Below are 25164 nucleotides of genomic sequence, written 5' to 3' on the forward strand. Positions count from 1 at the left end.
TAATCGCGTGAGTTTTGTCTCACCCGATTGCTCGGAAACAGATAAAACCAAGCACTCAATGAGCACATGAAAATTCCCAAGAAATCAAGCGCTCGCCAAGATTCCTGACTCTTGTGATAACAATCATCGATAATGCCTGACTCACCTGAGTGTTTGGAAAATCACAGAAAAAACAAAACACCCCCCTAGAGAGCACCAAAAATTCTAAGGAATTCAAGCAATCAGCGAGACTCTCGACTTTCGTCAGACAATCATCAGGAGAGGTCCTTCTTTGACTTCCATAGAAGTCAAGGAGGAACAGGCATAGAACCAGTCTTATATGTGAGAATTTAAGACTGGATCAAGAGTGTGATTTAACAGAATATGGACTTGAGGCTCCCAAAATATGAGACCCATGGGAGACTGCAAATTGGAATCCTTCCAAAGGACAGAAAGAGCCAGGTAGTACATTGTATCCAGGTGTTTGAATCCTCAGAATCAGAACATCAGGTGGGAGTCTACCAAGAACTGATGAGCACTCCTTTGTGTTGGCAGAAAGGGATGAGACACACGAATGTTTCGTTCCTTCTCTCATCCTGTGCCTGAACCGGGAAGGTCCATCAACAGCTCTGAATGCTCGCGTGTTAATAGAAGCCCGAGCACTTGGAATGACTTGCGAACGGGCGTCCGACACAACATAATAAGAAGAAAGGGACGAGACTCATAAATGTCTCGTCCCTTCTCTTGTCCTGTGTCTGAAATGAAGGTTGGGAAGAGCCAATGAAAGATCCCATTACACATCCTCGGGAGGAAGAAGCCCCTTAGAAATCCTGCAGGAGGACTCCTTAGGGGAGGAGAAGCATCATTCCTCTTCTTGGCCAGAGGAGGCCTCCTTGAGCTTCAGAAAAGGAAGGGAAAGGCAATGGAGAAGATGTTCTTCTGCGGGACTTCTACAGGTTGAAGAATGGACATCATCAGAAGTAGAGTCAATAATCACAGGGCAGCTGGCATAGATGTTGTCCAGTGATAAAACTTCAGGAAAACAGCAGCATTTTAATGTGATTCACAGCAGAGGAATCATACACACACTCGAGAGTCAGTGCCAGAGCATGCTATCATGTCGAGGTTTAGGATAACCAAAACAAAGAGATAGCCACCCCTCTACTGCTGTGATTTACTATCGCTCACTGTCAGCCTGCAAAAAACAGAAAACATGATTAATAAAGAATGATACTCCTCTCATACCAAAGGGCATCCACACCATACACACCACCCCCTCTTCCTCGCCCCTGACAAGTGAGCGAAGAGGGCAAAGGAGAAGGGAGAATACGGGAGAGAAAAACTTCTGAGGTTTCCCCCGGTAAATTCTCCTGGAGCGTAAGCATGAATCCCAAATTCAATACTAAATATATACTGCTTTCCCTTACTATTAAAGGGTGAAAAAAAGTGTAAGGGTGTTTATATGCCCTTGCTGCTGATCCCTATATACATGAAGGGGACAGGCAGCTTGCAAGGCTCTCACAAAAAGTGGGTCTGCATATTAACAGTATTAATATCAAACATATTGAAAATAAATCAAAACAATAAAAGAAAGATACCACTGGGGAAATTAATTAATGGCAGTTGAGCAAGATCTCACGAAAGCACGTCTTCATCTGAAGACAGCTGAAAACAAAATTGGAATGTTTACATCTGGGCAGGCAGGTCTCCCTGCCTACTGGACGGTAGTTATGCCAGACCACCTTCAAGAATTCTATCAGCTGTGTGCCAGCTTCGCTGTTAGTAATTCCTATTGTAAAGAACATCAAGTTTGTATATTGTGTAGGAACAAATCTCAGTCAGTGCATTATGAATAACTAACAGACTGGGTTTTGAACAATCATTTATGTCATTAAGTGACTAAAGGTTCTATATAGCTTACATTAAATACTACATATAATTCATGGACATTCTCTCTTACTGCAGTGACTTCACTTTTATATCACTTACCTAGAATATGTTACTGAGGAAAATTTACAGGATACTGAAGAAAACCTGTTCTGTAGTAGATTATCAGTGATCATCCGTAACAATAGTACAGGTTATCTGTGACAAAGAGATGTGATCTCCATTACCACATAGAAGTTTTTTCTATACACAATACAGTACCAAATGAGATTGTACACTAAGCACTTAAAGCTTAAACTCAAAGTGTTAGACTAATGCAGGGCAAAACATGTGTGAAAAAATGTAATTCGTCCCATTCCTGTGTGTGGGTAATTCCACATCACTATAAAATAAAAACATGTCATTTTAAAATATGCTACTTTCACTTAAACATTTCAATGTATTGCAGAACTACTGTAAAGCTTTATTTGCAATGGTTTACATACAGTACACCACTTAAAAAAGAAAATACAATAATTCTGCAATGTAATATACATAAATCATGGAGAGATATAATACCATTCTAGGTTTAGTTCCAACGAACTACAAGACCAAAACTTATTTCTTCACAACACTTATCATTTAGTTGTTTAACCAGACCATTTTTTCAAAATATCTGACCCTCATTGGGCTGGGTAAGAAAACAACTTGTTGAGCAGCCACCACATGTCTAAGGAAAAAAGGTTCCAAGGATTTGTGGGCAATACCTGAATGTAGATGGCCATAAATGTGGTCCGATGAGACCACATTTCTGTAACCAGACCGACAGATTCCTCCAGAATGCGAGGGATGGATTAAGCCACTGGTTTTATGATCTCTCATGAGGAGCATAGAGGTGACATTGTTGCCAGCTGCAGAGAACCTCCTCCCGATTGTCTCACAAAACCAGTAGAAAGATGTGTCCTTAAACACTTCTTCCTTGTGTGAGTCAATAATACTAGTGAAAAGTCACCGTGATATTGAAGAAGATCCATGCAAATCATCTATCTTCTTCACCAATGCTGTTGCAGGACGAGATGCCGTCTTGGGAGACAGGAACTCTAAACGAGTCAAATGCTAACAAGAGACTCGAGGTCCCTGTTTCTCATCAGCAGTTGAATATCGACTGAGGAGAAACATTACTACTTTCAGGTGAAAGACTAAGACGAATGTAGACCTACGTCTTTCAGAAGTGAATAGGAGAGAAGCAACTCTGGCAGCTCTGACCAAAGAAAAAGACCCACCAATGACACCAACCAGCGAAAATGGCTCCAATCCCTGGGATGTTATGGAAACCTGAAAGAATTATCCAGCTATTTCTGTTCCTGCTCTATGGAGGAGTTATGGAGTTCCATTTGACAACGTCTGTGAGAGAGAGAGAGAGATGGTTAACGACTGTATGGTTCTGGGTTGTCTGCTGTTAGAGATCAGAGTTCTGTGTTTTGAGTGAGTGTTTTTAGTCAGTCTTTGGTGAGAGCTGGTGAGTTAGTAGTGTCGGGAGCAGTATATTGAAGGCACTGGAAGTCAGTTGAGTTTTGTGTGTTATTGATTTGTTTGATTGATTTGTTGTTAGTTTGGTGTTGTTTGCTTAGGAGTGGTTGTGCCTGTATGTGAATTTGTTTGTGCTTTTGAGTTCCTGAGGGTTGTATGTGATTGTTGGGTTGAGGGTTGTTGTTGTTGTTGTTGGGAGGGCGGGGGGGGGCATGTTCTGGTTTCGTGGTGTGGTTGTGAGTGTTGAGGGTTTGTTGTTGCTGGGGGGCTGTTGTGATTCCTTGATGTTGTCAGTGGGTGTGTGTGTGTTGCTTTTTGTGTTATTGGTTTTTTTGTGTTGTGGTGATTATTTGTGCAGTGGTCTTGGGTTGCGGTTGTGTCCCTTTTTGTTTTTTTTGTTGTGTTGTATAGTTGTGGTTTTGGTTGTGGTGTTGTGGTTCTTGGTTTTTGTCTTGTGGTTGTTAGTGTTCCAGTGACCTCGACCAGCAGACAGCACAGGATAGCCTTGGATTATCTGGAGTTGGGTAAGTACGTGTGTTTGTGTTTTTTTTTTTTTTTCTGTGTGTAGGTAGAGTTCAATTGTCCTGCTGTATTCTGAAGTGTAAAGAGGAAAGTGTGATTGAGGTGAGTTTGGCAGCTGGATTGATTAGGTTTATGTGGGGGGGGGGTGAGATTTACCCACTTGTTTTTTAAAGCTCAACGAGAAAGCCTATGCTTGCAAGGGAAACTGGATAGTCTTTAGTCGTGAAGACACAGGTTGGTCAGGGAAGAACTCCTCTCAGTACCTAGGAAGCAGAGCTACAGGTTGGGTAAAAGGCAAAGTCGTTTCACCATTCAATTTTAATTTGGGGTGAACAGTGTCTATTGAACACCTTGCAAATTAGAAAAATATGGAGAGAAGACAAGAACGAAAACTGGCAAGTTTTTCCCCAAAAAGTCATCCTGAGTCATGTAGTGGTCCATGGGTCAGGTGCAATGGAGCAGAAGACCCACAGACTTCTGTTGTACCAGGCAGTGAAAAGAAAGATGACGGGGAGTCTTCCAAGACAGATCTCTGTCTGATGATTTTGCAAGAAAGTGTGCAAAGCATGAGACAGGAACCCTAAATGAGAGTCAAATACTACCCAGAGACCTGGGCATTCCCTGTGATGGTAAGACAGAGAGAAGTTTCTCATCAGTACTTAAATCTCGATGGAGGAGAAACAATACTATGACGAGCAATCTCTCAGTGAAGGGTTGAGGAAAGAAGCACTCTACCCTATCACTCGAATCCAGAGACTGAGTTGCTGCCAATACATTTTATCCAGAAATGTGTTTGGCTGATAGAGCTAACAAATGCACTACAGTTACACTCGAACACCTGCATGTTAGCTGAAACAGGAGAGAAATGAGACTCCTCTTATTTGGTGATAAATGCCACTACATACTGTGGTGGCATTGCTCAACAACACCACTGGGTGCCTCAAAACCAAATCCTGAAACTCTTGGGAGGCCCCCCAAAGGCTACCTTGAATCTCAGGATATTATATGAAGGTACTTATCTGGTAGCACATCTTGAAACAACAGTCCTACAGGTATGAGCCTATCATTCTTGGTCAGTGCATCTGAAAATAGAAGCATGTCACAAGGAGAATATGCAGGCCAAAAGGTCCTGTTGATCGAGCACCAGCCTAATTCCTTCCACATCATTTGAGAGAGGAAAAAGGATTAAGGACTGGAAGCAGACCTCCTTCATTCTACAATGAAGAGAGTGAAGGCAAAGGTGTCCCAAGGGGAGTCTTCTATGGCGATAACAGGACACCGAAGACGACTAACTCTTAGCCGAACTGAATATTTCCAAAATGAGAACATGGGAGAGGATGCGGCACAGAAGTTCGGTGGAAGATGGTCGAAACCCAGAAGATAGCAGGTGCTTCTCTTGAAGGAAAGATACCTACTACCTGGTCTCAGCTATGTTGTATTATGAAGTTCAGACTATACAGACAACCCTCCTTCCAAGCACCAGCAGTAGCACACCTGTTACGAGAGAAGAAGGCTTGGTATTTTAATGATTGTCCTACAAAGCATGAGACTTCTTAGGGATCAAGGAGGAGCTGGTCCGACCCTAAGGCCGGGCCAAGCAAATACAGATACCTGAGGGCTTGGCCATTGCCCGGAGGACAAGGCAGATGCCCTGGCACATTCCTTGCCATTTGTAAGGGTTGAGCAGGACTTTGGGACTTACAAAACTAGAGATCTGAATTAGGACAATGTCCCTTTTCTTAGCACCAGAATTGCCCACAGGTTGCTGGCTAGTGCTGGGTAGGGAAGAAACACCCCCACCCCAACCCCACCCGGTCTCCAGAAGGTGGAGTCCTCTCTAGGAATGATTGACTCTGAGAAGACAAAGGCGGCTTCAAGGAATGAAGGATCACAGATATCATAAGAGATATCATAGGAGACTGCCTGGAGGGAAACCATAGCAGTATCATCCAGGCTCACTGTCTTATGTTGCAAGAGAAGATACCCTTCATGGCAAAGAGAAACAGCCTGAGAACTGAGTCTGGGCAAAGCAGAGACAGGGCAATCTGCAGTCAGCACAGGACCTCTCCAAGGTAAAAAAGAATCGCTCCTGTCGTGGCAGCAGAGGGGAATAGAGCTTGACTGGGCGTCTCAAAACTGAATGAACTCCTTGTTCTGAGGATAGGTATTCATCTAGTCGAGAACACCCTCACAAACAAGGAATGCAGTAACCCTAAGATAACCTTGTCTCTCCTGAAAGAGAAAGGGCCTCGAGCAGTGAGGATTATTCACAGGGGAAGCTACAGTCCTATCCCCCAAGATCAATGTGCACAAAGATCTCTGGTGATTAAAAATCGAGGATATTCGTATCCCAAAGAAAACACTCCCGATCATCTCTCCTTGAAAGGAGATTCAACAGGACCCAAGAAAACTTTCCTTGACTACTTGAGTGTACGACAAGACAATCTGAGAATTAAAACGCCTAGTCGCCGCCTCAAGCACCTTGGCGACAGAGACATTCTTCATAAAAGCTACTGATGTAGCAACTGCTCTAATACTGTGTGCTCTCAGCGCTGGTCTTCACAGGCAGCTGAGCCGCCAGTTTTAACAATAAGATCTCTGAGATAGATGAAAGGATACACTATTCTTTGACATAGGTCCCTTGACATTTCGGGGTGAAACAAACAGATGACGGGGACGACCCTGAATGTCCTTCGTGCGATGTAAATAGCATGAGAACACCCTAACAGGGCAAAGAACTAATTCCTCATTCAAATTACTGTCAAAGTCGACCTGCGACTTCAGAGCGAAAAGACCTGGGAATGGGATTATCAGACAATTCAGTCTTTGCGACAAATTCGGGAAGGTATGACAAAATCATGTCTTGTCCAGATCTGGCAACCAGAAAATAGTGCTTGCAATTCATGCACCCTCTTGGCTGTTGCCAGCAAGACAAGGAAAAATGTCTTAGAAGAGGTCCCTAAAATCGGCCATATTCAGAGGTGGAGGGAACCTTAAGGCTTGAAGGACTTTATTAACGTCCCATGTTGGAAGAGAACACTGCGGACTGGGTTGAGATGGGAAAAAAGATCGAATTGAGTCTCTAATGACATAAGAAGAGATTTCAGGGAGCCTCGCCTTAAAAACATACGAATGCATCGACCTATAACCCTCAGTGCACGAAGGTGACAGGCCCCTGTCATGATATAAATGAATTAATATCTCCACTATATTTGGTAAGGAAGTTCTTGAAATTGAATGCCATTGAGACCTACACCAATGTCTGAAAACCGACCATTTACCCAGATAATTTACTCTAGATGATTGCCGTCTGGCAAGAGCCAACTGTCGAGCCACTCTGGAGGAGAACCCTTCGTGCTTGGAGAATCTCTTGACAGTCTCCAGGCATGAAGATGAAGCATGTGGAGCCTCTGATGGAACCGATGAAAATGAGGTTGTCTGAGAAGATCTGGTCTCTCTGTCAGACGAATGGGAGGCTCCACCAGCGCTTCCAGTAGGTCGGGAAACCACTCCTTCTGTGGCCAGAAGGGGGCGATCAAGGTGAGATCCAGATGCTTGGTTGCCCTCACTTTGTTGAGGACTGCCCTCACCAGAGTGAACAGAGGAAATGCATATGCTTGAAGGCCCTCCCAGTCCTGCAAAAGAGCATCTGCCCTGGCACTCTGAGGAGTCTGGTAAGGGGGGAAGAAGATCTGGCACTGAAAATTCAGTGAGGTGTCTAACAGATCGACTGTGACAGGCCACTTCTTTCTGAGGCTGTCGAAGACTTCCTGGCATAGTGTCCATTCCGACCCTTGAACTTCGTTCGGTCTCGACAATGCATCTGTTAAGACGTTGGTGTGATGGTCAGGATAAACTTAGGAACCAACGTAATCCTCCTGTCTTCTGCCCAACACAGGATTGATCGGGCTTCTTGAGTGAGAAGGTCCGACTGTGTGCCACCATGGTTTCTTAACCCTTAAACGCCGACTGGACGTATTTTACGTCGACATTTTTTGTCTCTCGGGTGCCGACTGACGTATTTTACGTCAACAAATACAAAAGTTTTTTTAAAAATTCGCGGAAAAATACTTTTAGGCCTACCAGCCAAAAACTTCTTGAATCACGCGCCTTGGGGGATGCTGGGAGTTCACGGATCCAAGGTTGTTGTTTTTGTTTACAATCGTTACGCAGCGGCGGCGAAGCGGAAATTTTCTTTCTTGCCGTCACTAAAAAGTATCTGTGACACATCTGGGAAATTATTTTGTCACTTTGACATAATTTTTTTACCATTTTAAATTAGCTGTTACATGGAGTATTATATATGAAAATGTGCGCATTTTTATGTAGAACACAACAAAAAAATACTCATGATTGTAGCTTTTATCAGTTTTGAGATATTTTCATATAAATAACGATAAGTGCCAAAATTTCAACCTTCATTCACCTTTGACTCTACCGAAATGGTCGAAAAACGCAATTGTAAGCTAAAACTCTTATATTTTAGTAATATTCAATCATTTACCTTAATTTTGCAACAAATTGGAAGTCTCTAGCACAATATTTCGATTTATGGTGAATTTATGAAAAAACTTTTTCCTTACGTCCGCGCGGTAACTCTTCCGAAAAAAATCATACATGCGATTGTGGTAATGTTTGCACCATTTTAAATTAGCCGTTACATAAAGTTTTATATATGAAAATGTGCGCAATTCCATGCACAATACAACTAAAATCAACCCATGGTTGTAGCTTTTATCAATTTTGAAATATGTTCATATAAAAAATGATAAGTGACAAATTTTCAACCTTCAGTCAACTTTGACTCTACGAAATGGTCAAAAAACGCAATTGTAAGCTAAAACGCTTATATTCTAGTAATATTCAAGCATTTGCCTTAATTTTGCAACAAATTGGAAGTCTCTAGCACAATATTTTGATTTATGGTGAATTTATGAAAAAAATAACATTTTCTTTACGTCCGCGCGGTAACTCTTCCGAAAAAATCATACATGCGATTGTGGTAATGTTTGCACCATTTTAAATTAGCCGTTACATAAAGTTTTAAATATGAAAATGTGCGCAATTTCATGTAGAATACAACAAAAAATAATTGAAAGTTGTAGCTTTTCTCATTTTTGAATTATTCGCATATAAATCACGATAAATAGAAAAAAAAACCACGTTCGGTCAACTTTGACTACCAAAATGGTCGAAAAACGCAATTGTAAGCTAAAACTCTTACAGTAGTAATATTCAGTCATTTATCTTCATCTTGAAACAAATTCGAAGTCTCTAGCACAATATTTAAATTTATGGTGAATTTAAAAAAAAAGCTTTCCTTCCCTCCTCACTCGGATTCTCCGCCACAAATCTCCGAAATGTGTACGTCCCATTCTCGGAATATTTGCTCCGTTTCATATTAGGCATTTCATAGAGTTTTATATATGAAAATGTGCGCAATTTCATGTAAAATAAAACGAAAAATATTTGAAAGTTGTAGCTTTTCTTATTTCCGAAGTAATTGCATATAAAAAAATATATATAAAAAAATTCGACATTCGGTCAACTTTAACTCGTCAGATATGGGTCAAAAACTGCATTTGTAAGCTAATATTCTTATAGTATAGTAATATTCAATCATTTGTCTTCATTCTGAAAGAAATTGGAAGTCTCTAGGACAATATTTAGATTTATAGTGATTTTTTGAAAAAAATATATGTTTACGTCCGCGCGTTACGAATTCATGCATTATTTTGTGATAATATTTTCTGTGTTGCTTTTTATCGTTTCAAAATGTGTTATATACCAAAATGATTGTATTTAGTGTACATTACAACGAAAAAAAAAAGTAAACTTGTACCTTCAAACCGTTTTGCGCACAGCGTGATTTGAATACAATTATATATGAAATTTCGTTTTTGCGCTATCATATATCGCATTATATATATGATAATGATACTTTTTTTCATTTCTAATGGTTGCAGACTAATTTTCAGGCAATGACAAAAAAAGGAGCCAAAAATGAACTCTTAATCTTGAAAACTAAGCGCGCTGTGATTTTTTGAAAAAAATATTTTTTCCGCTTCCGCACTCACTCTGAAACACCTCCGGCACACGGGAGACATTTTTTTTTTACCGCTTCGGCGTTTAAGGGTCAAGTACGAGACTGCTGTGGTGTTGTCGACGAAGATCACTACAACCGACTCCAACAGATGAGCCAGAAATGAAAGAAGGCCTATGTACACTGCCCTTAGTGCCCTCCAATTTATTGACATGATCCTCTCTTCCTCTGACAGCTTCAGAGCCCAGGTGCGCGCCCCAACCTTGATCCAAGGCGTCTGATCAAAACATTAGGTCCGGCAGAACTGAAAGAAGAGATGTCCCTGACTTGAGGCAGTGAACTTGCATCCACCAACAGAGATTCTTCTGACATTGTGGAGAGGAGGTGACTATCGTGTCCTCGGACATGAAATCCCATGACAGGCAAAGTGACGACTGAAGGGACTCATTCTGAGACAAATGGTATAGGAGGGTCCTCCAAAGAGAAACTGGCTGCATTACGGAGGACAGAAATTCTTCGGCCAGACTTAGAAGCCTGTCTATCCGTTTCTGAGAGGGAGAAGCCCTCAAAATCTGGGAATTCAAAACAATCCCCAGATAAGTCATGATCTGGCAAGGGATTAGATTGGACTTGTCGAAGTTGACACGAATGCCCAACTCAATAAAAAGAGACAGAACTATCTCCCTCGACCGGAGACATTTCTCTAGAGGGTCGGCCTGGACTAGCAAATCATCCAGATACCGAAGCATCCTTACATTTAACCAGTAGGCTGGGAGGACCGCAGGCCGATTGCCAACACATGGTGTTGATCGAGCGGAAAGGTCTGGACAAGCCGTCTCCTTTGGCAGAGAGCACCTGGACCGAGGACGATAGTGTCGGTCTCATGCGTCAGGGGAGCTGCTACGAGCCTCCTACCCTGCCTACCAGCAGAACCAGTAGGCTGGGAGGACTGCAGGCAATCACCAACCCACAGTGGCGATCGAGCTGCAGGTCTGGAGCAGCAGTCTCCTTGCGGAGCAGCGCTGGACTGAGGATGGTAGCATCATCTTAGGCGTCAGGGGGGGGGGGGGGGGGGGGGGGGCCTGCTACCAGTCGTGTGAGCCCGTCCGGTCCAGGGTGCGGAGCGAAGTCGGGTGACTGGTAGTGGACCACTAATCCAGTGAGAGTGAGCCGTCCTCTCGACGCGCCCATGGTACCAGCCTCACCACGTGAACAGTCTGGTGGGAATGTCACGTCAACCCTGGGTACCGGATGATCGCTGTGCGAGCGATCGCCGGTCTGGCGAGAGTCACCTGAGCGACTCTTACCATCCTCCCCCTCCGTGCCTGGGTCCTGACGGTGAGCATACTCAGCAGTCTGGACCTTGGCTGCACGGTCACCCGTAGGTGACCATACACTCGGTGACGCTCGCGAGCGAGCAGCAGAGATGGTTCCTGGGTCTGGAGGTGGAACCTCTTGAGCCGGGAGGAGGTACCAGCAGTGGCTGGTACCTCCACGGTCCCTGTCTTCTTCCCTGAGGAAGGAGAGACGGGCCCCGTTCCCGGAGGAACGGGAGGACCAGCGGAAGATCCACCTGTCTCACCGGAGCAAGACAGACCCTTAGAAGTCCCTGTGCGAGGCCACCTTCTTCATCCTCGGTTGGGGGGCCTTGGAAGTCAGAGGGGAGGAGGCGGCAGAAGACGATGACGAAGACGATGACGACACCTTCCTCATCTTCTTCACCAACTTCCTCAGGAAGGTTCTCCCATCCAGGAAGAGGTTGTGGCAGCTGCCGAAGCAGCAGGCCCACGACGACCTGGGAAAGAGGACCTGACAGAGCAGCAGTGGAGAGAACGCTTCCTCGAGGAGGGTTACGAAACTCTCGCACAGGCAGACGAAGCGTCTGCCACCACCAAGACTGTTCGGTAGCGCGAACGAGACCGTCATCTGGGTGGGGCTGAGCGTGCACCTGACAGGAGACAGCCGATACCGTCCTCCGACTCATCCAAGTCGTCGTCGAGGCCGAAACCTCTCAAGAGGGCTGGATGGGCAGCCTCCACTGGTCTCTGCTTGCATGGACCAGCGGGAAACGTCACGTCAACCCTGGGTACCCGACGATAGCTGCATGAGCGATCGCATGTCTGCCGTGAGTCACCTGAGCGACTCTTACCATCCTTCCGCTCCGTGCCTGGGTCCTGACAGTGAGAGTACTCAGCAGTCTGGACCTTGGTTGCACGGTCACCCGTAGGTGACCGTACACTTAGAAATGCTCACGAGCGAGCGACCGAGACGGTTCCTGGTCTGGAGGTGGAACCTCTGGAGCCGGGAGAGGAGGTACCAGTGGTGGCTGGTACCTCCATGGTCCGGGTCTTCTTCTTCCCTGAGGAAGGAGAGACGGGCCCCATTCCCAGAGGAACGGGAGGACCAGTGGAAGACCCACCTGTCTCACCGGAGTGAGACAGACCCTTAGAAGTCCCGTGACGAGACTTCTTAGGGGGGACGCCACCTTCTCTTCTACGGCAAAGAGTCTTAGAAGTCGAAGGGGTGGAGACATGAACATATGATGATCTCGATGAGGAGGATGAGGACACTTGACGAGCTCTCTTCTTCTTCGATACCTCCAAAATCTGCCAGACTTCTACCACAGGAATAGATAAACATCACAGGGCAGCAGTGAAAGCTTCCTCCAGTGACATAACTCCAGGGTAGTAGTGGTAAATGAATATGATTACCAGCAGGGGATCAGTACACACTCTTGAGGATCGGTATCACAACATGCTACGAGTCACAGGTACAAGCAATGCGAAGAGCTATCCAATACTGCTGTAAACACAATCACCACTGTTAGTCAGTAAAATAAAGAAAATTATTAAAGTGATAAGGATACTCCTCTCGCATCCAAGAACACCGCCCTCCGAAGTGAGAGGAGATCCCCCAAACACCAACACTTTACTTATATGAGACATTACCATAAAAAATTACCATAAAAACAAAACAAGGACAAACCTCTGAAGTTACCCTCGGTAATTCCCAAGCATAAGCGTAATTTTCGGATGAATACATGTCTCATTACAGGATCTAAAGGCTATCACAAAAAGTGGGTTTGTATATTAATTGAATTTAATATTAATATCAAACACCGTATATACATATTTATTTAAAAAACAAAAATAAACCAGAAAGATCCCACTGGGTAAAAATGATCAACGACCAGTCAGCAAGAGCTCACAAACACACGTCTTCATTGGAAGGCGGCCAAAAGCAAAGTGGTGTGTTTACATCTAGGCAGGCTAGCCTACCCGCCTGCCACACGGTAGTTACTGCCTAACCACCTTGTTCAAGAATTTAACAGCCATAATTCCAGCTACGCTGAAAGTAATTCCTTATGTAAAGGACCAAGGGTTTATATATTGTGCAGGAACAAACCTAACTCCATAACTGTACTAGCAAGAACATCAAACTTTTTCTTGAACCTAGATTCGAGGCTGGCAATAGCGTAGGGAGAAACTACACAGGAAGCTGGTAAAGGAGTTAAAGGAGTAGAAGGAGGACTCAAGATTTGAAACATGGCTTGAGGAGGAGGAGAAGGAGAGATAGGACAAACTGGATCTGCGGACAATGCAGAAGAGGCTACGCTCTTAGAGCTGCCTTCCTCGTCCTATCCTTTACTAGTTTATGAGAATGTGCTAGAAAACCCTTCCCTGATTGTCACTACAAATCTTTTACATTTGTCACTAGCCGATTCATGGGTACACTCAGACCCAATACCTCTACATTTAATGCACTTTGAGTGTGGATCGTAAATAGGCTTAACCTTGCACCCTCCGGCACAAAACCTAACACCTGACGGGCTAGAATCTGACATGACGATCTGAATGCCACAACTAAATGCAGTTAAGCTAACTAAAATGAAAGCAAACAACTGGCAAAAACACGAAGTTGAGTGCTTCACCAAAATACGACAGTCAAAAACCATCCAGTGATTGAGAAAATGTCTGGACTAACCACTGAAGTTAACCAGAAACCGGCAGAGAATGAACTGACTACACCTGGTCTGTTGTACCTGTTCCTCCCTCGACTGGTGGGAGATGACATCACCTACATCAGAGATGGCGGCACTACTACGAAAGTTTGAATCTTTTGTCTGCCATGTAGCGAAGCTACAGCTGTATAATTTTTCGGTATGTATGCAATAAAATTCACAGATTCCATTTCATAATAATATGAGATTTGCATAATTATTTTTAATTGGCATGAAAACAACAGCAAAATGTCTTCTCTCATGACCAGTATTTTTTAAATCACTTTTTTCTCCACTATTATTTGCAGTCGACTTTCATCCATGTTCCTGATGGACGATAATTTATAGTCAATAGCAGTGTGAACATTTTTTTTCATCAGCTTCTGCTGCAACTGCGTCTTAAATTTAACAGTACTATGTTCCCTTGCCAATAATTTCTTGATATCAAATAAAGGTATATATAATGTAAAAATATTTGCTCTACTTAATCAACGTCATTTGTAACAAATCTACAGTAATTTTTTACTATAAAATAATAGTTGAAATGCAAGCAATACATTGTTATTACCAGATTTGGTCGGATGTTGTAGCAAAGCAACTGTTTTCATTCAGTTGTTTATGGCTGTAGCATTTAAGCAACGATTACAGTCAACCCGCCGTATTCACAGACTCCGGATTCGCAGACTCACGTATTCACAGATAGCTCTCTGAAACATATACTCCCATTATTCGAGGTATTTTTCTGAGAAATATCCACAAATTCCTGGGTTGTTTTAGCAATTTCACCATAAAATACACTTTTTGTGATAAAACTAATCAAAAAAAAAGGTACAGCTAGTTGTTGACTTACGACCTATGCGAGTTATGACTGATCGACTTTACGACCACCCACAACTAAAACAACTGGGAAGTGGCTCGAGCAAGAAAGAATGGTGTCCCGCTGAACATACGACAGTTTTTCCCCTGCTCCCGCCTCTCCACACACACAGCTCACTTTTTGCGCTGCTAATGACTATTATCATGCATCGACAACAAGGATATAACTCCAGTAAACTTATACCATCAAACACAACTGTAGATAAAATTGAGAGAGAATAATTTTAATTAAAACTTCAGATCTTGAAAGAACACAATTTACTGTTGTTTTCATGCCAATAAAAGATAAGTAACATAATTAACAGTAAAGCTCGTACTACGAAGAACTCAAGTGAAAATACTGAATGGAATCACGTAATATTTTACACAATAAACATACCCACAATGCAATCTGTTAATGAAAAAAATAATTCAGTTAACGAGACGTATTAAATTCATATTTCGACTTAAAAACATGTTGTATAATGACAAATTACCTTGTCTCATATAAGTAAAGTATCTAGATATTTTATGCTAACTACAAACAAGGCAATTCGCTCTGAATTGCATTAAATACGGCGAAATAACACGTAAACACAGCGAACTAAACTCATATTCGCCATCAGCTGATTTCCAAACCAAAACATTGACTGTTTTGTTAATATTTTATGATAGAATAATATGAGAATACATACAATGTTATTGGATACAATAATGTACAACTGTTTAAAAGATTCATGGAAAAGATGCATATTCATTAAGTTTTTAATTCATAAATATACGTAGCCGTCAGCAGCCTGACATCGCTCAATTAGGTATGCCGATGTCGGTCCGAATCTGATTCCTGTTTCATGTCCATTTTTTTTTTAACTTATATATCATAGTCAGAATGCATTGAACATCCAAAATTTCATAGCTTCATAATTATCGCTATTAGTTTCTTAATTAATTTTTATTGTAGAGGATAAAGAGATGAAAAAAATAATGAATGAATTTCGGTAATAACTGTGCATTTGAATGTCGCTGTCGCTGTCAAACTAAACAAAGCACACCAACGCCATCTATTGAGGAAAATTATATTGTTATGATACAATAAAGTTTGTTCATACTTACCTGGCAGATATATATATAGCTGTATTCTCTGAAGTCCGACAGAATTTTAAAACTTACGACACACGCAGTGGTTGGCCAGGTGGTTAGTACCCATTCCTGCCGCTGGGAGGCGGGTATCAGGAACCATTCCCGTTTTCTATTCAGATTTTCTAGTGCCACTGTCTCCTGAGGGGAGTTGGGTGGGCACTTTGATTATATATATCTGCCAGGAAAGTATGAATAAACTTTATTGTATCATAACAATATCATTTTGTTCATAAGACTTACCTGTCAGATATATATATATAGCTGAATCCCACCTTGGAGGTGGGCAGAGACAGAATAGGATTTAGGAAACAAATACATGTAGATGATTGACATCTTGGTTCCTTACCTGTTAGCATAGCTGACTTCGTGATTACTGTCACCCAAGTCTGCTTCTGCTTTACTAGAGTCTCCAGCAAGGTAGTGACCTGTATAGCTGGTGAGTTCTAGATGATCTGTCAACGGGGGCGTGACCACAATGTGACTAGACCATTTGACCATACTATGAGGGCAATGAAGCAAAAAACCACCACCTGACCAAACCTAGCAAAAGTTAAGGTAGTCTATCTTAAGCTAAAGACTGGGAAGTCCGACTCAGGCGGCCGACCCAACAACCATAAACACAATAAAATTAAAAACTCCTAAGTCACTGAGTGCCATATTCTTTTGGAAAGCTACCGAGGTTGCGATAGCTCTCACTTCGTGAGCATTCACTTTCAACAGTTTCAGGTCACTGTCTTTACAAGATGAATGAGCCTCCTTGATGGTGTCTCTCAAGAAGAACGCCAGAGCATTCTTAGACATCGGCAAGTCTGGCCTTCTTACCGAACACCACAAGTTGTTTGAAGGACCTCGACATTCCTTCGTCTTCCGCGAATAAAATTTGAGAGCCCTGACAGGGCACAGGACTCTCTCTGGCTCTTGTCCAATAATTTCAGCCATCCCCTTGATCTCAAAAGTCTTGGGCCAAGGGTTTGGACGGGGTTTTCATTTTTGGCTAGAAACGTTGGGCTCAATGAAACAAACGGCATTATGCCCTTTAAAGCCAACATGCTTGCAGATGGCTTGAATTTCACTAACTCTCTTCGCCGTCGCCAGAGCAGTTAGGAAAACAGCCTTTCTGGTAACGTCCCTCAAAGATGCAGTATGGAGAGGTTCGAACGGACTGGACGTCAGGAACTTCAAGACCACGTCCAAGTTCCAGGAAGGCAGCTTAGGCTGAGCCACCTTCGTGGTCTCAAAGGATCTTAAGAGATCGTAAAGATCCTTGTCATTAGCTAAGTCCAGGCCTCTGTGTCTAAAGACTGCCGACAACACACTCCTGTAGCCTTTTATTGTCGGGACTGCGAGCTTTAAATCATTCCTTAGATAAAGGAGGAAGTCTGCTATTTGGTTCACAGAGGTCGTGGTAGAGGAAATGCCCTTCTTTCTACACCAACTCCTGAAAGCGCCCCACTTCGATTGATACACTGCAAGAGAGGAAGCTCTCCTTGCATTGGCAATAGCTCTTGGAACTGGTTTGAAAAACCTCTCGCTCTGGCCAACCTTTTGATAGTCTGAACTCAGTCAGACCTCAGAGCGGGGGAGGGATTTTTGATTTTGCTGGGTACCTCTCGAAGTAGATTTATCCTCAATGGTAGCGTCCTTGGGAAGTCTACTAAGAAGGTCATGACCTCTGTGAACCATTCTTTTGCCGGCCAAAGTGGGGCGATCAAAGTCATTCTCGTCCCTTCCGACGCTGCAAACTTCCTTATGACTTCTCCCAAGATCTTGAACGGGGGAAAGGCATAAAGGTCCATCCCTGTCCAATCCCAGAGAAGGGCATCTATCGCTACTGCTCCTGGATCGAGAACAGGAGAGCAGTATAGCGGAAGTCTCTTTGTCCTCGATGTAGCGAATAGGTCTACTAGTGGACGTCCCCATAATCTCCACAGCTCCTGGCATACCTCCTGGTGAAGAGTCCATTCGGTCGGCAGCAGTTGATCTTGCCGACTGAGAAGATCTGCACGGATGCTCTCGACACCTGCCACGAACCTCGTAAGGATCGTTACGTCCCGTGCTTGTGCCCACAACAGGATCTCTCTCGCTAGACCGAACAGGGACCGAGAGTGCGTTCCTCCCTGTTTCCTGAGGTAAGCCAGAGCTGTGGTATTGTCCGAGTTGATCTGGACTACTCGGTTTGAGACTTGGTCCTCGAAGAACTGGAGAGCCAAATGAATGGCCGCCAACTCTTTGAGATTTATGTGCCAGGACACCTGTTCCCCTCCAGGTGCCTGACACTTCCTCCCCCCCCTAGTGTTGCTCCCCATCCCGAGGTGGACGGGTCGGAAAACAACACTAGGTCGGGGCTCTGAAGCTTGAGAGAAAACCCCTCTGACAACTTTATGGGGTCGAGCCACCACCTTAGGTGAGCTTTTACTTTCTCCGGGATCCTCAAGATCGCATCCAGATCCTCCTTGTCTTCCCAGTTTTCCGCCAGGAAAAACTGGAGAGGTCTGAGGTGCAGTCTCCCCAGGGAAACAAACTTCTCCAGCGAGGAAATGGTCCCCAGCAGACTCATCCATTCCCTCACCGAGCATGTTTCCTTCCCCAGGAAGGCTGACACTTTGTCTAAGCCTTGCTGCTGACGTCCATGGGACGGAAAAGCTCGAAAAGCCACTGAATCCATCTGAATCCCCAGTTACACAATGGACTGCATTGGGGTCAGATGGGACTTTTCGAAGTTTACCAGAAGTCCCAGGGACTTTGCCAAATCCAACGTCGTGTGAAGGTCCTTCAGACACTTTGCCTTCGAAGAGGCTCGAATAAGCCAATTGTCTAAATATAGAGAGATTCTTATGTTTGCAAGATGAAGCCATCTCGCCACATTCTTCATTAAAATCGTGAAGATCATCGGGGCCATGCTCAACCCGAAGCAAAGAGCCCTGAATTGAAAAACTTTCCCCTTCAGGACAAACAGCAGGTACTTCATCAACTTAGGATGGATAGGAACATGAAAATAAGCGTCCTGAAGGTCTAAGGACACCATCCAGTCGCCTGGTCTTAAGGCTCCTAGAACTGACTGCAGCGTTTCCATTTGAACTTCTGCTTTTCCACAAACAGGTTCAATCTGCTGACATCTAATACTGGTCGCCATACTCCCGACTGTTTCGGCACCAGGAACAACCTGTTGTAGAAGCCTGGGGATTTCAGATCTAGGACCTGTTCCACAGCCCTCTTTTCAAGCATTTGCTCGAGCAGATCGTACAGAATCTGCTGCTTCTCCCGATGGTAAGAGGGTGACAGATCCCTGGGTGTTGTGCACAGCGGAGGCAGTTTGATGAAAGGGATCTTGTATCCTCGCTTGATGACATCGAGGGACCAGCTGTCCGTCTCTTTCTCTCTCCAGGCTCTTGCAAATAAACGAAGCCTGGCTCTGACTGGTGTCTGAAGGACTGACGTCTCACTTTTTACCCCTGATCTTGGAAGGGGCTCTGCCTCTGGGAAGACCTCTTCCTCGAGGAGACGATCTCGAGGAAGCTCCCCCTCGAAAGGGCTTCTGCTTCTTGGAAGCTTGCCCTAGCGTAGAAGTCGAAGGGACTGCCGGACGTCTGGAAGACTGGGCCAGATGATCTTCTGTAGCCTTCTCCTGCAGGCTGACAGCTAGATCTTTGATCAAAGACTGGGGGAAAAGATGGGTCGAAAGAGGAGCGAACAGCAACTCTGCCCTCTGAGAGGGAGAAACAGACTTCGCGGTAAAGTTGCAGTACAAAGCTCTTTTTCAAGAGCCCTGTACAAAAGTGCGAAGAAGCCAGCTCCTCCGAACCACCCCATACGGCCTTGTCCATACACACTAACACGCTGGACAGTTCCCCCAGACTAATCGAGTCCGGACTGTGTGACTGAACATCCAGGATTCCCAAACACCAGTCCAAAAAGTTAAAGACTTCCATCGTCCAAATGAAAGGAGAGACCTCCTTGGAGCGTCAACTAAGCTTGCAAAGTCGCCTTGGACAGAGGAAGGGACCCTCAACCCAACGTCCTCTCCTGTCTCATAGCACATCCCTGCTTTGCCATTGAGTCTCGACGGAGGCAGGGCAAAGGAAGTCTTGCCTTGGGCCTTTCTCGAATCCATCCAGTCATGGACCTTCTTGAAGGCTCTTTTCATTGAAAGGGAAGTCTTCATTTTAAAAAATCCCGGCGTTTTACTGGATTTGGAAGAGGATAACTGTGAAGGAGGAGAGCAAGGGGCCGAGGGTTGAAACTTGTCTTCAAACGAAGTACGAAGAAGTCGGGCCAAGACCTGGTAGTCTGAAGAAGATGATGTCAAAGGCTGCTCTTCATCTACTGCCTCCGTCGAACTGCTTACTTCTCCCTCTTCTACGGGAGCAACAGACGAATCCACACAATGGAGAGGTCTAAGACCTTTAGACCCAACTCTCAAGAGAGATCTACGCTTCGAAGAAGAACTCTCTGCACAAGGCTGGACGTCTTCCACAACAGCCTCTGAAGTGTCTGGCAGAACTGCGAAGGCAACATCTTGATGAGCGTCTTGACGAGCGTCTTGACGAGCATCTTGACAAGCGTCCTGATGTCGGTGAGCGTCCTCATGAGCATCCTGATGAGCGTCCAGGCGTCGGCAAGTGTCCAAACAAGTGTCCCGACGAGCGTCCGTACGAGCGTCCTGAAAAGCGTCCAGCTGGGCGTCCTGACGAGCAGTCCGACGGGCGTCCTGACAGGCGTCCTGACGAGCGTCTTGATGAACCCTTTGGCGAGAAGTAGCAGCTTGAGAAGCGTCAAGCTTAGCAGCTTGAGGAGGGTCCTGCCTCGCAGCAGACCGAGCATCATGCTTAGCAGCATACGGAGCGTCACGAAGGGACGTGAGAGGAGCGTCTTGGCGAGAAGGAAGATGATCCCTGCTGCGATGAGCGTAAAGGTTCTTCCTCTCGACAGACGAGAGTTTGGGGAGACGCTTATCGCGCCCTCTAGACAAACACTGGGGAGTGAAACGAAATCCAGAGGGCAACGAAACAGGTGAAAGAGACGAGCGAGGAGGATGCGAGGGGGACTGCCTGGACCTCTTGATAGGCAGACTGGCATCCTTCCTACGACGACGCGGCTCTGCCTTTCTCTCCGCCAGCAACGAAGCTAATTGTTGCTGCATAGAAAGGAGCATCTTCTTGGTAGGAGAAGACTCCCTCTCAGGGGAAGGGCTGATCCTGTGAGAAGACGAGGGGCGAGGGGATGCCTTCTTCCTTCTCACAGGAACAGCAACAGCTCTCTCCCTGTAGTGACTGGGGCGCTCAACAGCGTCATCCTCGGATGATGTCCTGGTCCTCTTCTGCGGTGGAAAAGCGTCAAAGTCCAGAGAAGACCGCAAAACATCTGGAGAAAAAGGACGTGAGGTGTCCTCCTCTCTGAAGCTTCTCTTCAAGGGGCGAGAGTCCTTCCGAGAGCTCCACCCCTTGCGCGGGGGGGACGCTTCGGAGGACGAGAAGCAGTCCTTCAGGATACGTGCACGAGCACGCTCCTTGGCAGCCTGGGAAGCGTCAACAGGTCCTGCCGAAGGGACGCCAGATCGGTGGGGAGCCCCCGTAACCCTCCTTCAGCTTTCAACATGCCCACTCCCTTGATTCCTGGGAGTCTGACAGAGGTCCAGGCCTAGAGGCATTATGGGGCCGATCTGACGCCCCCTCCACAACACTAGGGGCACTATCAGTGCACTTCACTGCACTAGTTTCCTTGGAGAGCACTTTGGATTCCAGATTACGGAGAGAATCCAAAATCACAGAAAAGCATTACCCTCCACAGACACAATCTCAGGGCCCGAAGGCAACACCACAGGGTTAGGAGAAGCAAAGTCTACTGGAGGGTTAGCAGGAGAAATATTACTGCCCTGACGTCTACTGCCTGATACACTCCTGGAGGAAGACCTCCTGATCCTGTCATGCTCTAACTTACGTACATGGGCATCATACGTCTTCCAACCTGAATCAGACAAACTTTCACACTCCTTACATCGGTCATTTATTAAACACACATGGCCCCTACAACTCGTGCATACAGTGTGAGGATCTACCGAAGCTTTCGGTAGCCTCACCTTACACTCTTCCATACAACATACTCTGACACTAGCAGAACTAGAACCAGACATCTTAGTTCAAGGAAAAATCAAAGCCAAAATCCTAAGCCATTCACAATAGCGTGTGCCTAGCCACAAATCCAAAGTCAAAAACCAAAAGACAATCAGGATACTTATGTGACAACGAAGTTTACAAAATCCAAAGGCCGAGGTACTGAAAACAGGTGTTGACAGTACCGGCGACAGAGAAAATCTGAATAGAAAATGGGAATGGTTCCTGATACCCGCCTCCCAGCGGCGGGAATGGGTACTAACCACCTGGCCTCCCACTATGTGTGTCGTAAGTTTTGAAATTCTGTCGGATTTCAGAGAATACAGCTATATATATATATCTGACAGGTAAGTCTCATGAACAAAATTAACAGTAAACTATTTGCTAATGAAATAAAGATTTTCTACCATGGATAAAGATTTATGCTTGCACTTCTTGCCTCTAGCATCATACAGTGGTACCTCGAGATACGAAAGGCTCAACTTACGAAAAACTCGAGATACGAAAGCAAGTACAAAGATTTTTGCGGCGTTACATACGAAAATTGTTCAAGATACGAAAGGTTGTTGCTGTAAAGTCTGAGATTCGCCTGGACCACCGATGACAATTTTAAAACTGCGCGCCGCCAACTGAGTAGACTCGCCACCATCCTCCCGCTCTCCCATTGGTTCCTGATGCTAGTCACCGCCATAAGATCCTTCTCTCCTGTTGGTCAGCATCTCTCCCATCGTGCATCTACGTAGCGGCGTGCTTCTTTGGTCACTTTGCGGCATCATCGGTATCGTAAGCACGCGGAATTCATTCGTTCTATACGATTTCGTTTATTAACGTAAATTCGTTAGTGATTTCGTTGTAGAACTAGTACTTTATTGTGTTGTGTGAGAACTTTACTACATACGTATACTACATAACATAATTACGTACAGTATATACGTAGTCATGGGTCCCAAGAAAGTTGAAGTTCATGGAAAGAAGAGGATGCTTTCTTTGGAGACGAAGATGGAGATAATTAAAAAATATGAAGCTGGTATGCGATTGAGTGTGATCGCAAAGGAATACGGCAGAAATCCGTCGACAATAGGCACCATCCTTAAGCAGAAGAAAGCCATTAAAGCAGTTACACCTTCCAAGGGTGTTACTATTTTGTCTAGCAAGAGGAGCCACATGCACGATGAGATGGAAAGGCTGCTTCTTGTCTAGATAAAAGACAAAGAAATTGTGGGTGATACGATAACGGAGACGGCAATCTGCCACAAGGACAGCGCTATTTTCGTCAATTTGATTGCCCAGGTCGAAGACGATGGAGAAGGGACATCGACGCCAACCCCAGAGTTCAATGCTTCTCATGGGTGGTTCGAAAAATTCAGTAAACAGACTGGCATCCATTCGGTGGTGCGACATGGGGAGGCGGCCAGCTCGGACACGAAAGCGGCCGAAGCCTTTATTAAGACGGTCGACGAGATGACGATCAACGAAGGCTACAGTTCTCAGCAAGTCTTCAACTGTGATAAGACTGGCCTTTTTTGGAAAAAAATGCCTCGTCGGACGTACATCATGCAGGAAGAGAAGAAGCTACCCGGGCATAAGCCTATGAAAGACAGGCTTACGCTCGCACTTTGTTCAAACGCCAGTGGGGATTGCAAGGTGAAGACCCTACTTGTCTATCATTCAGAGACTCCTCGAGCCTTTAAGGCCCGCAAAGTGCTTAAGGAGAAGCTTCCAGTGATGTGGAGGGCTAATGCGAAAGCCTGGGTAACGAGACTTTTGTTCACCGAATGGGCAAATCTGTGTTTCAGCCCGACAGTGAAGAAATTCTTGGAAGAGAAGTGCCTCCCTCTGAAATGTCTGCTGGTGTTGGACAATGCCCCTGCTCACCCTCCTGGCCTAGAGGAAGATATCCTAGCGGAGTATTCGTTTATCAAGGTTCTTTATCTTCCGCCTAACACCACCCCTCTCCTCCAGCCCATGGACCAACAAGTGATATCGAACTTCAAGAAGCTGTATATGAAACATCTTTTGAAGAGATGTTTCGACATCACCAATACCACAAACCTCACCTTGTGTGAATTTTGGAAGGAGCATTTCGATGTTGTGATATGCATCCGACTCATCGACCAAGCTTGGCAGGAGGTTTCAAGGCGAACCTTGAATTCTTTGTTGAGGAAACTCTGGCCTGATGCCGTATCTGCTCGAGACTTTGAGGGATTCGACGTGGGCGAAGCTGGTGCTGCAGATTCAGGAACAGTTGACGATCCTGAAACTGTTTCGCAACCAGATCTTGACGAGATCGTTGCACTCGGCAAGTCCATGGGGCTGGTCGTCGACGAGGACGACATCAATGACCTTCTCGAGGAGCATCAAGAGGAGCTTACAATGGATGACCTGAAGGAGTTGGAGGCCATGCAACATAACGTCGTTCAAGAAGAGTTCTCTAGCAGCGGCGAGGAGGAGGACGACAACTCTATGACAAAGGCAGAAATTAAGAATTCTCTAGCTGCTTTTCATAAGGTGCAATAATTCGTAGAAAAGAGACACCCGAAAAGGCTTACACAGGCCGTGTGCTTGCACAGTTTGATGACGTTTGCCTGATTCGATTCAGGAACATTGTGAAAAGTAGGCAGAAGCAATCTTCCTTGGATAGTTATTTCTTAAAGAGGCCTTTAGTAGGAGTAAGCAAAAAGGAAGAACCAAGTGATACTACGAAATAACAGAAAGTTCAAGTGGTAAAAACAAAAAAAAAAAAAAAAAAAAAAAAAAAAAATTAAAGTATAAAAGTAAAAAAATAATGTAAAAATCAAAAAAGAAAAAAAAAATTTAATTTTAAGTTTTTTGTAAAGTTAAGTGTTACAGTTTTGTTAATGTGTTTTGTAAAGTTTAGTTTATGTTTTCCTGACATTTTTTTGTGTTTCATAAAGTTAAGTGTACATACTATAAGAAGTTTTCTGCCGTTTGACCTCCTCCTCTGTCACCACTTTCAGAGATAGCCTCACTTGAAAGGTAAGCTTCCACATTTTACTACATACGTCCGTATGTACATACAGTATTTCTTGTATACCATGTACACTAATACACTTTAATTACAGGTACATACATGTTAGTACTACTAGTACATATTAAGT

At 44.7% G+C, this 25164-nt stretch overlaps 1 protein-coding gene across 9 annotated transcripts in view; it reads right to left on the reverse strand.

Annotated features, from left to right (window-relative positions):
• Window positions 1–25164, reverse strand: part of LOC135204724 (gastrula zinc finger protein XlCGF7.1-like) — a 136574-nt gene that overhangs the window by 27957 nt on the left and 83453 nt on the right. For 8 of the 9 annotated variants that reach the window (XM_064234884.1, XM_064234879.1, XM_064234886.1 and 5 more), the window contains exon 2: window positions 1969–2064. The exons of the other annotated variant lie outside the window; for it this stretch is intronic. The gene's annotated coding sequence lies outside the window, so the exon portion shown is untranslated. The remainder of the gene's footprint in view (window positions 1–1968; window positions 2065–25164) is intronic. 9 annotated transcript variants of the gene reach the window in all.

Source organism: Macrobrachium nipponense, chromosome 47 (genome assembly GCF_015104395.2).
Source record: "Macrobrachium nipponense isolate FS-2020 chromosome 47, ASM1510439v2, whole genome shotgun sequence".
NCBI classification, from domain to species: domain Eukaryota; kingdom Metazoa; phylum Arthropoda; class Malacostraca; order Decapoda; family Palaemonidae; genus Macrobrachium; species Macrobrachium nipponense.